The sequence below is a fragment of the Festucalex cinctus genome, chromosome 9 (genome assembly GCF_051991245.1).
Source record: "Festucalex cinctus isolate MCC-2025b chromosome 9, RoL_Fcin_1.0, whole genome shotgun sequence".
Lineage (NCBI taxonomy): Eukaryota > Metazoa > Chordata > Actinopteri > Syngnathiformes > Syngnathidae > Festucalex > Festucalex cinctus.
The window spans coordinates 28,040,688-28,052,715 of NC_135419.1; positions in this window are offsets into that span (position 1 = coordinate 28,040,688).

Here is a 12,028-nt window from a genome sequence, read left to right on the forward strand (position 1 = left end):
TTGCTACGGCTAACCTTCATTCCCCTCCTTTCCAGGGCAAACCTCCACTCTTCTAGCTTCTCCTCCACCTGCTCCCTGATCTCACTACAGATCACTATGTCATCTGCAAACATCATAGTCCATGGGGATTCCTGTCTAACCTCATCTGTCATCCTGTCCATAACCATTGCGAACAAGAAGGGGCTCAGAGCTGATCCCTGATGTAGTCCCACCTCCACCTTGAACTCCTCCGTCACACCTACAGCACACCTCACCACTGTCTTACAGTCCTCATACATGTCCTGCACCACTTGAACATACTTCTCCGCCACTCCAGACTTCCTCATACAAAACCACAGTTCCTCTCTGGGCACCCTGTCATAAGCTTTCTCCAGGTCAACAAAGACACAATGCAGCTCCTTCTGACCTTCTCTATACTTTTCAATCAACATCCTCAAAGCAAATACTGCATCTGTCGTACTCTTTTTTTTTGGCATGAAACCATACTGCTGCTCACAAATGTTCACATCTGCCCTCAGTCTAGCTTCCACCACTCTTTCCCATAGTTTCATTATGTGGCTCATCAGCTTTATTCCTCTGTAGTTGCCACAATTCTGCACGTCTCCCTTGTTCTTAAAAATGGGCACCAGCACACTTCTCCTCCATTCCTCAGGCATTTTCTCACTATCTAAGATCCTGTTGAACAACCCAGTCAGAAATTCTACTGCTACCTCTCCTAGACACTTCCATACCTCCACAGGTTTATCATCAGGACCGAGTGCCTTTCCACTCTTCATCCTCTTCAATGCCCTTCTCACTTCATCCTTACTAATCTTTGCTACTTCCTGGTCCACAACAGTCGCCCCTTCTACTCTTCGTTCTCTCTCATTTTCCTCATTCATCAACTCTTCAAAGTACTCTTTCCATCTTCCCATCACACCGCTGGCATCTGTCAACACTCTTCCATCCCTATCCTTTATTACCCTAACCTGCTGCACATCCTTCCCATCTCTATCTCTTTGCCTTGCCAACCTGTATACATCAGTCTCTCCCTCCTTCCTGTCCAACCTAGTATACAAGTCATCGTAAGCCTCTTGTTTGGCCTTTGCCACTTCTACTTTCACCTTACGCTGTATTTCCCTGTACTCCTTTCTACTTTCTTCAGTCTTCTCAGTGTCCCACTTCTTCTTAGCTAACCTCTTTCTCTGTATCCACTTCTGCACCTCCTCATTCCACCACCAAGTCTCCTTATCTCCTTTCCTTCCAGATGATACACCAAGGACTGTCCTACCTGTCTGCCTGATCAAATTTGCTGTAGTTGTCCAGTCATCTGGGAGCACATCCTCACCACCCAGAGCCTTTCTCAACTCCTTTCTGAAAGCCATACAACACTCTTCCTTTTTCAGCTTCCACCATTTCGTCCTTGGCTCTGCCCTTGGTCTCTTTGTCTTCCTCAACACCAGAGTCATCCTACACACAACCATCCTATGCTGTCTGGCTACACTCTCACCTACCACTACTTTGCAGCCGCTGATCTCCTTCAAATTACACCGTCTACACAAGATGTAGTCTACCTGTGTAGTTCTACCTCCACTCTTGTAGGTCACCCTATGTTCCTGCCTCTTCTGGAAGAAAGTATTCACAACAGCCATTTCCATCCTTTTTGCAAAATCAACCACCAGCTGTCCTTCTGCGTTCCTCTCCTGGATACCAAACCTGCCCATCACCTCCTCATCTCCTCTGTTTCCTGCACCAACATGTCCATTGAAGTCTGCACCAATGACAACTCTCTCACTTCTAGGGATGCTCTGCATCATTTCATCAAGTTCCAACCAAAAGTTCTCCTTCTCCTCCAGCTCACATCCTACCTGTGGTGCATACCCACTAACAACGTTGATCATCACACCTTCGATTCTTAACTTCAGGCTCATGACCCTATCTGACACTCTTTTGACCTCCAGGACGTTCTTAACAAACTCCTCCTTCACGATAATTCCTACTCCATTTCTCTTCCTATTTAACCCATGATAAAACAATTTGAAACCAGCTCCTAAACTTCTAGCTTTGCTCCCTTTCCACCTGGTCTCCTGAACACACAGTATGTCCACCTTCCTCCTCTGCATCATGTCAACCAGCTCTCTACCTTTTCCTGTCATACTCCCAACATTCAAAGTCCCTACTCTAAGTCCTAGACTAGTGGTGTTCCTCTTCTCTTTCTTCCTACGAACACACCTTCCTCCTCTCCTTCTTCGACCAACAGTCGTCCAATTTCCACCGGCACCCTGTAGGTCAACAGCACCGATGGCGGTCGTTGTTAACCCGGGCCCCGACCGATCCGGTATCGAAGTCATATATTTGATTCGCATGTTTGTTTTGGCCAAAGTTTTACGTCGGATGCCCTTCCTGACACAACCCTCTGTATTTATCCGGGCTTGGGACCGGCACAAGAAGACACTGGCTTGTGCCCCCTCGCGGCTACATTATCAGACCGATCCAAACATATGTACTTTTTCATTTCAGTTTTATTCATTTTTGATTGCCCCTTTGGACAATAAAAGCAACATTGTGCAATGAGTACAACGAAAAAGGACGCTGATTTTTGCAGGTTTTAACAATCACCAAAACCCGTTGAGATTCACACACTCATCACACCTGGCAAAAAAATATTCCACATGTAATGGTTTATCATGCCATTTTCAAAGAAATTCTGCTTCTCATATGCCAGTACCCCAACGTGCAAGTACCCCAAGGCTGCGAGGGCCCTTTATAGCTGCTCGCAACTCTAGTTAGGGCCCGAGCAGCGACCGCTGCGAGGTCCCTCTTGTTTTTGTAAGAATTCTTCTTCTTCTTCTTCTTCTTCTTCTACTTCTTCTTCTTCTTCTTCGTAAACGATCGCAATTTTAAGGGCCTAAACATTTACGAAAACTCACCAAACTTTGCAGTCCCTTCGGGCCTGGCGAAAAATTTGATATTATGAAGTTGTCATAACAACGCAACTCTATAGCGCCACCTAGCGTAGAAAAATAAAAAACAATCCCGGCCCGTTTGAGCGAGAGCTAGTGACAATTTTTTTTTCTTACGATTTTTCTTCAATGTTTTTCTGCAACCACGTTAACTGGATCTACCTCATATTTGCTCAGATGAGGGTTTCTGCCTTCATGATGTCACAACACAAAGTTTGTGAGTTTTTGCGAATCGCTGTTGGCGTGGCTAAGCGCTGTTCGCCAAGAAAACAACGCCAATTTTGAGGGCCTAAACTGGCACAGAAACACATGAAACTTGGCACACACATCTGGCCTGGCAAAATTAGCAATATTTTATTGTGGATTGTGCTATTTTTACAAAAATGACTCAATAGCGCCCCTAGAAATTTTTAATGAAGCAGCCCCGGTTGTACTTTAAGCAAGATCTATGGAGACTTTTAGGTGTATGAGGGAGCCCAAGACCTACAAAAAAAGACTCTTGGACTCATATGCTAAAATGAACAGGAAGTGAGCTACGAATTTTTGAAGGTCCCATTTTTGACGATTTTTGCACATTTACAGGGGGCATACTTTTGCCCACTTCTCCTACATGTTTCCTCTAATTTGCTTCAAATTTGACCTGGACCATGTCAAGACCTGTGCCAATAACAGGGGAAAAAATCTCGACTTTTCGGAATACTATATGATGAGGGCGGGGCATCAAATTTTGTGTTTTCAGATGAAAAAGGATATGCTATGGAAGTAAATCTGTGCCATCAGACTTCGACATTGAATTTATAACACTGAATTTTTACCGCCTTGAATTTGTAACACTGAATTTTTTCAGCCTTGTATTTGTAACATTGAATTTTTTTTCACCATCGAAATTCAACATAGGGAAAAAAATCAACATGTCCAAAATTCAAGTGGAAAAAATAATTGTATGTGAAAAAAATTCATTGAGAAAAAATTGTACGTGAAAAAAATTCATTGTGAAAAAATTTAAACGTGAAAAAAATTCGGAGTAAAAATTCAAGGTGACAAAAATTCGACGTAAAAAAGCTACACGTTAAAAAGTCACTACAACATCCGGGCATTCAATGCCGAAGCAAACGATCCCCGTTTCAACTCATCCAACGTCTAACCAATCACATTTTGCTCCACTCGTCATGTGACTCACTCCAGTCTCCGACACAAATGGACAGGTGAACCAGAACAATGTCGACCAATTCACATGATGGAGCTACGGCGGTGAGTTTGTTCAATTTATTTGCCGTTTGTGGTGTAAACTTGACAAATAATTTTGAATTAACACGTTGCACATTAAATCGATTTGTTCAACTTTTACTTAACTTTTATTGAAGTGCCGTTCGTGAAAACTGCATTAGCAAATACTAGCTGTGGCTGCGTTAGCAAATAGTGGGTGTTACAAGCTCGGCACTATGCTATGACGTGCTGCCGCTATGCAGCGGCCCAATTGAAATTTGTTCTCAATAAACGGGACAAATACGTCATATTAAAACGCCAGTGTTTACACTCAATTATTTTTCAATTCGAGAGCATTTTATCTTACGTTTTTAGGGATGAGAGTTCGAGAGATTGTATTATTATCTCGTTGTATTCAAGCATGTTTAACAAGTTTGAACTTGTGTCTTTTCCTATAAAGAGATATTTAGTTGTATGACTTGTATAAAATAGGTCAGGACAAGTGTATAATCTACACAAAGGAGGGAATACTTAAAGTGTCATTATTTCAGAAATCACAGCATGGCAGTGCTCCAGACTAACTTTTTATTACTAGGAGCACCGTGACATTAACCTGAAATTTTAGTGGCGCAAGTTGCACCACTATGCACACTATAAATTAACTGGTAAAGTTATTAATTAATTATTAGTGTATTAATCCCGCTTATTTTCACAATATTACTGATGGTCTGAAGTGTGGAGCCAGAAGTATGACAGGAACAAAAAATATTCAAGATAAGTAAATAAAAAAAAAATCTTAAAATGTACTGGTTGCGTTGGTGTGAGTAGACCCATTTTAGTTGCACTATCTCAAATTATGGGGGAAAAATGCCCCCATTTAGGGGCAGTCTGGAGCCCTGCAATATGGTCACCATCATTAAATCCAGTAACATTTAGATGTGGTCACCATCATTAAATCCAGTCACATCTATATATTGAAAACATTATCTTTGCACTTCTTGTTTGTAATACCTTTCTTACTTTTTCTATGTTTGTGTGATCGCAGGACAATCAAGATGATATTTTGCAGTCTGCCTGCCGTTTATTCGATTTAATTAGGTCGTCACGCCAACAGTCCAGTGGTGGGGTCACAAATCCACATATAAGGTTTAGTATTAAACTTCATGTAATGTACATATAGCTTAATTTACATATCGTTTTCATATTTATCCGGAAAGACACAAATTGAATCATTTGCATCATGAGGAGATTATTTAGGAAAAAAATATTCTTGGAAAAAATGACTTGGGCAAGTATTTATTTATTAAGAGGGTGACGATATATGTTGTAGATGTATTGATGATTAATAAATATGCTTGTATACAATCTCGCAGAAAACAGAGTCGGTCACCACAGGCAGTCCAAATGGAGATGACCAGGTGAAGACAAATTTGACATGTTTAGCATGAGCTTTTAACTTAAGGCTAATGTTAAATTAGTTGTGAAATGAAAAAAAATAATCATAGTAGGATTTTATAATAATCAATTATATAATGTAAATAGATGGGGTTGTAGTTAATGTTTTATTTATCTTTAAAAAAAATTATAGGTCTTTTCCAGGTATTTTCACCAGGGGCAGAGGGAAGAGACGCTTTCCTGCAGCGAGTCCTGTTCCTGCCAAGAGGTCCAAACCATTTGATGTAGCTTTCTATTTGTTGCCAAAGCGTTATGAAAAGACACCAAAAGAGGAGGAGCAAATAGCCCATATACATGCAGGACTGGGCCGTAGGACGGCTCATCTAGATGAAAGCACAACACATGAAGAGGTGATAACTGCAACTATTCAGGCCTGTTGTACTGTAAGCCGTGACGCCATTCAGTGTCCTTGATGCTATTTCTAATTTCATTGACAAATGGTTACTTTTTATTTTCCTTACAGTTATGTGAAACCCTCAAAGTTTTATTCCCACAATTGGGGACAATTACTGGTGGGTGGCTGCTATACAAACCAACAGGTGAGTCAACACACATTTGTGTGTTAGTGTTCTTTGTCATTAAACAAACAAAAAACATTAAAAGAATTCCTCAAATGTCTATTTGTTTTATTCTATTAGATCATGCTGCATCACAGCCACTGTAAACTATAATTGTATTTGTTACAGTTAAATGAAGATAACAAAAAACAGGTTTGTTTTAGGTGACCTCTTCAGCCTGATCTATTGTTAGACAAGTAGTCACTTATAGATTTTATCTATATGTGATAAACAATTTAAGTTTTGCAATACAATTTTCTGTTCCCATGTTTCTACAGGTGGATGGGGTAGCCGACCACTTTGTCTTGTGGCTCCTGATGATACTGGCTATACAGGCATGAAGCTGAAATCTGTATCTCGCGGGGGTGTTACAAATCTTTACATAGCTCCAATTCAAGACGCACTCGGTACAAATCCCCTACCACTAACTGATGAAGCATTCAGCAACATGCCAAAAGCCACATGTCAGAAGTGTGGTGTTGCAGTCCCTCTTCCACTCTTGACAGAGCATATCAAGTCTTGTGATGTTGTGGATGTTGGCAATGATGATGAGGAAACCAGTGAGCTTGATGAAAGAAAATGTAAGAATTCTTATTGAGCAATTGTTTTACATAGTATTAAACATAGTAGTAAATAACAAACAGCTTTTGAAAGTAACACTGATGTGGAACTTGTTAAAAGCAGGTATGCAGGAATGTCCTTTTTGCACAAATATTTTTCCGACCGACTTCATTGAGGTACACGCTTCCTCATGTATGGAATTAGAAAGGTATGTTTACTTTTTGTCCAACATGTCTTTTCTGTCTTGGTTTTACATACTTTGCAATTGTAATTCAAATGATTTTATCAAGTACGACAGGAGAAGAGGTGATGCACGAAAGCATTTCAATTGATGAAGAGCAAGCAGCAATGCCTGGACCATCCAGAATTTCTGCATCTGTTACAGATGGTATGTGCTATTCAGGATTCAACAGCAGCAGATGTTAAGGAGGATAAAATGTTATAGCAACAAGCATTATTAATGAAACCAAGATTTCCCATATTTTTTTCATATTATGCTGGTTAACCGTCAGTGATCCCGAAAAGGCAATATCGCAGTATGCTGGCAGTTGTCTACGCATTCATGAAATGAAGAGTCCCTTTCTTCTCAGCATGGACATCCGGAAAAGCCCTGCTGAGCAAGACATGGCACTAATCTCCTTCTACAAGTGACCTAATGTGGAATGGGGACGACCCCTGAATTGCAAACTTGAAGGTAGCTCCAATTACAAGTTCCAGTTATCCAAAATTAACAGTGTTTGCTCGGTTTTCTATGTATTACAGGAGATACTGCCATTGGAGAGGGCGTTGACACAACGTGGAAAGGTAGGACTCAGACGCAGGATGAAGGTAGGCCACCAAGGCAACAGATTTATTTGACGACAGCAGCCGTCTCCTCTCAACCAGAGAGGAGAAAAGGGGAATCAAAAAGTGGAGAACAAAAAACGCTCCACTGGGGAGGAAAAACAGGCACAAGGAACAGGGGACAACTAAAGGCGCTCCGCTGGGGAGGATAACAGGCTCAAGGCACAGGGGAAAACTAAGGACGCTCCGCTGGAGAGGAAAAGGCACAAAAACAAGGCAAAAAGGCAAGGTAACAGGATCAATGACTCGAGGACTGTGGAACGCTTCCATGCACAAACGTGACACTTCGGGGAGAAGGCTGATGGCTTTTATTGCGGGGGTTGATTGGTGGCAGGTGGCGATAATCATGGGCGGGGACCGGTAATTAGCGGGCAGCAGGAAGGGCAAGTGACCTGAGGTGAGAGGGGAATTAGTATTTCAAAACAAAACAGGAAACATGACTACAAAAATAAAAGCATGACCAGCCACGCCGGTGGCGGCGTGACAGTACCCCCACCTCAACGGCCGGCTCTTGACGGCCCAGGCAGGTCGGGATGTTCATTGTAAAAGTCTTCAATCAATGACGGATCAACGATGAACCGGGAGGGAACCCATTGGCTTTTTTCCGGGCCGTATCCCTCCCAGTCAACCAAGTACTGTCTCCCCCGGCCCCGATTTTGAATGTCCAATAGCTTTCTGACCTTGTAGACGGGGCCGCCATCAATCATCTCGGGGGGAGGCGGATCAGGTTCGGAGGGTATCAGTGGGCTTTCGTGGACCGGTTTGACTTGACTGACGTGGAAGGTAGGGTGTACTCTGAGAGATCTTGGCTGGCGGAGTCGTACAGCAGCTGGACCTATGGTTTTGGCGACAGGAAAAGGCCCCACAAATCGCGGGGCCAGCTTCGGGCATGGTACCTTGAGTCGTAGGTGTTTAGCAGAAAGCCACACACGTTGGCCTGGGCGGTATTCGGGCGCGGTCTCCTTCTCCGGTCAGCGGCCCTCTTTACACGGTCTCCCTGGCGTTGAAGCGCCGTCCGGGCCGCCGACCAGATCTTGTGGCACCGACGGACCATGGCCTGGACCGAGGGTACCGTCGCCTCCTCTTCCAGATCGGCGAAGAAAGGGGGGGTCATAGCCATGGACACACTTGAATGGGGTGAGACCTGTGGCAGAGGTGGGCAAAGAATTGTGAGCGAGCTCGACCCATACCAGGTAGGTGCTCCAAAACGTCGGATTTTGGGAGACGAGGCACCAGAGTCCGGTTTCGAGCGTTGATTGAGCCGTTCGGCCTGTCCATTGGCTTCAGGATGGTAACCCGAAGTCAAGTTGGCCTTGGCCCCCAGGGCTTTTCAGAATTGTGTCCAGAATCGGGAGACGAACTGTGGTCCACGGTCGGAGATGATGTGTAGAGGGAATCCATAAAACCTGAATATGTGGTTGATCATGATGTCTGCGGTAGTCTTGGCGGAAGGAAGCTTGGACAGTGGAATGAAACGAACCATCTTGGAGAAACGGTCAACAACGGTGAGGATTGTGGTTTTACCATGGGATGGTGGTAGTCCGGTTACAAAGTCCAGTGAGATTTCTGCCCATGGTCTGGATGGCATCGGTAGCGGTTGAAGAAGGCCCATCCGGGACTGATTCGAGGTCTTGTTTCGCGTACAAACAGGGCAGGCAGCGACATATTCTTTTATGGTGTTTTCCTTCGCCGGCCACCAGAATCTCCGGGCAACGGCAAACATGGTCCTGCGGACTCCGGGATGGCATGACATTCGTGACGTGTGAGCCCAGTGTATTACCTGGGGTCGCAGATCCTCAGGCACGAAGAGCCGACGTGGAGGGCATGTCGTGGGAGGAGTGATGTTCCGAAGAGCTTCTTTGACATCATCCTCGATTTGCCATCTCATGGCTCCTATTACGCAGTCTCGGGGCAAAATTGTCTCGGGCTCGGTCCCAGACGGCTCGGTTTCGTGGATCCTGGATAGGGCAACAGCCTTGACGTTTCGGCTGCCTGGCCTGTAGGTCAGAGAAAACGAAAATCGATTAAAAAACAAAGACCATCTGGCCTGTCGAGGGTTGAGTCTTTTGGCATGGCGTAGGTATTACAGGTTGCGATGATCAATCCAAATTACAAAGGGGTGTTTGGCTCCTTCCAGCCAATGCCTCCATTCTTCGAGAGCCACCTTAACTGCTAGCAGCTCTCGATCTCCAACAGAATAATTGCGTTCTGCCTTAGATAGTTCCCGTGAGAGGAAGGCGCAGGGATGCGTTTTGCCGTCCTCCTGGCAGCGCTGGGACAATACTGCCCCAATCCCAATGCTCGAGGCGTCCACCTTGACCACGAACTGGCGTGTGTGGTCAGGAACTTTGAGGATTGGGGCGTTGGTAAATCGATGTTTCAAGTCCTTGAATGCTTTTTCGGCTTCCGGGGTCCAGATGAAGCGTACTTGTGGGGAGTTCAAGGTGTGTAGTGGAGCGGCAATGGTGCTGAAGTTCCGAATGAAGCGACGGTAGAGGTTGGCGAATCCGAGGAACTATTGAACCTTTTTCCGAGAGTCTGGCGTGGGCCAATCTCGTACGGCGCAGACCTTGTCGGAGTCCATCTCCACCCTCCCGGGTGAAACGACAAATCCCAGAAAGGAAATGATGTCCACGTGGAAGAGGCTCTTCTCAGCCTTCACGTACAGTTGATGGTCAAGTAGGCGTTGCGGTTTACGTGATCTCGGTGGCTCATTATGTCAGGAGAGTATATCAGGATGTCGTCCAAGTAAACGTAGAAAAAGTGGTCAATAAAGTCCTTTAGTACCTCGTTGATCATGGCCTGGAATACTGCTGGTGCGTTGGTGAGTCCGAAAGGCATGACGAGGTACTCATAATGTCCCAGGAGGGGTGTTGAAACCAGTCTTCCATTCATCCCCATCGCGGATTCGGATGAGGTGATAGGCGTTTCGGAGATCGAGTTTCGTGAAGATCTTGGCTTGTTGCAACTGGTCGAACACCGAGGACATCAATGGCAGTGGGTATCGATTTTTAACTGTGATGTCATTCAGGGGACTGTAGTCTATGCATGGGCGTAGAGATCCATCCTTCTTGCTCACGAAGAAGAATCCTGCCCCTGCTGGCGAAGAAGACGGCCGGATGAGTCCAGCTTTCAAGGAGTCGTCGATGTAGTTATTCATGGCCTGGCGTTCGGGTCCTGAGACCGAATACAATCTCCCCTTGGGAATGGTCGATCTTGGGATCAGGTCGATAGGGCAGTCATATGGTCGATGCGGAGGAAGAGTCATGGCCTTGGTTTTGCTGAATACTTCCCGCAGGTGGTGGTAGCAGGATGGAACTGTGTGCAGGTTAGGATACTCCTCTTGGGCGGACGAGGCGAGGGTCACCTGATTAACTTTGGCTGTGGGAGCTCTGGGTGTTGGTTGTCCCAAAACGTGATCCATACAGTTTTTTCCCCATTCCAGTACGTGCCCGGAGTTCCAGTCGATTCTGGGGTTGTGTAGACGCAGCCAAGGGTGTCCCAGAACCAAAGTGGGTGATGAAGCTTGGAAGACATGGAAACGGAGAGTCTCGAGGTGGTTCTGATTCGTACCTCCAGAGGTTCGGTGATGTGGGGGATACTGAACAGTTCCTTGCCATTAAGTGCTCTGGCCTGGATGGTCAGGGGAAGGGGTTCGGTGGTGGCTCTTAACTGTCTTACGAGCCCCCAGTCCATGAGGCTTTCGTCTGAGCCAGAGTCGATGAGGGCTGGCAGATCAGTGGTGATAGCGTGGTGGATTATCTGGATTTGCGTGAGTCTTTGGGCCTTGGCGGGTCGGGGTGACGGGGAACTCACCGGTGTGCCTCTCTTTGCGGTGCAGGTTCCCACCAGATGACCAAGTTCACCACAGTAGTAGCAGCGGCCCTCTCGGCGGTGACGCTGTCACTCCTCGGGAGTTAGCTGAGCCCGTCCTAGCTGCATGGGTTCCTCCCCGGCGTTACACACCTCCCTTGGCGCTGGTCGGGGTGGCAAGATGTGCGTGGCATTCCAGTTCCCAGTGGCTGTGGATAGGAGGTGGGTTCCACCCTTCTATGGAGTCCGCTGATCTTGGTCAACTCTCTGTGTCGATAATCCGTGCGGATCGCGAGGGAGATCAGAGAATCCAAGTCAGCTGGCAGTTCCACGGGAATCAGGAGTTCCTGTATGGCGGGTGTGAGTCCTTTCAAAAAATGATCCTGCAGCGCTGTGGCGTTCCAACCACAGTTGGCTGCCAAGGTGCGAAAGTGGATAGCATAGTCACTGAAGGACCCCTTGCTTTGTTGGAGCCGGCTCAAAGCTCGTGCCTTTTCTCGGTCGTTGCCGTCAGGATCGAACACTTGGAACTCCTGGACACTCTGGCAGACCGAGGAGCCCCTGGCCCATTCCACAGTTGCCCAGGTTTTGGCCCGCCCAGTCAGATGTGACACCATGAAGGCCACCCGGGACCGGGCTGTGGAAAATGCC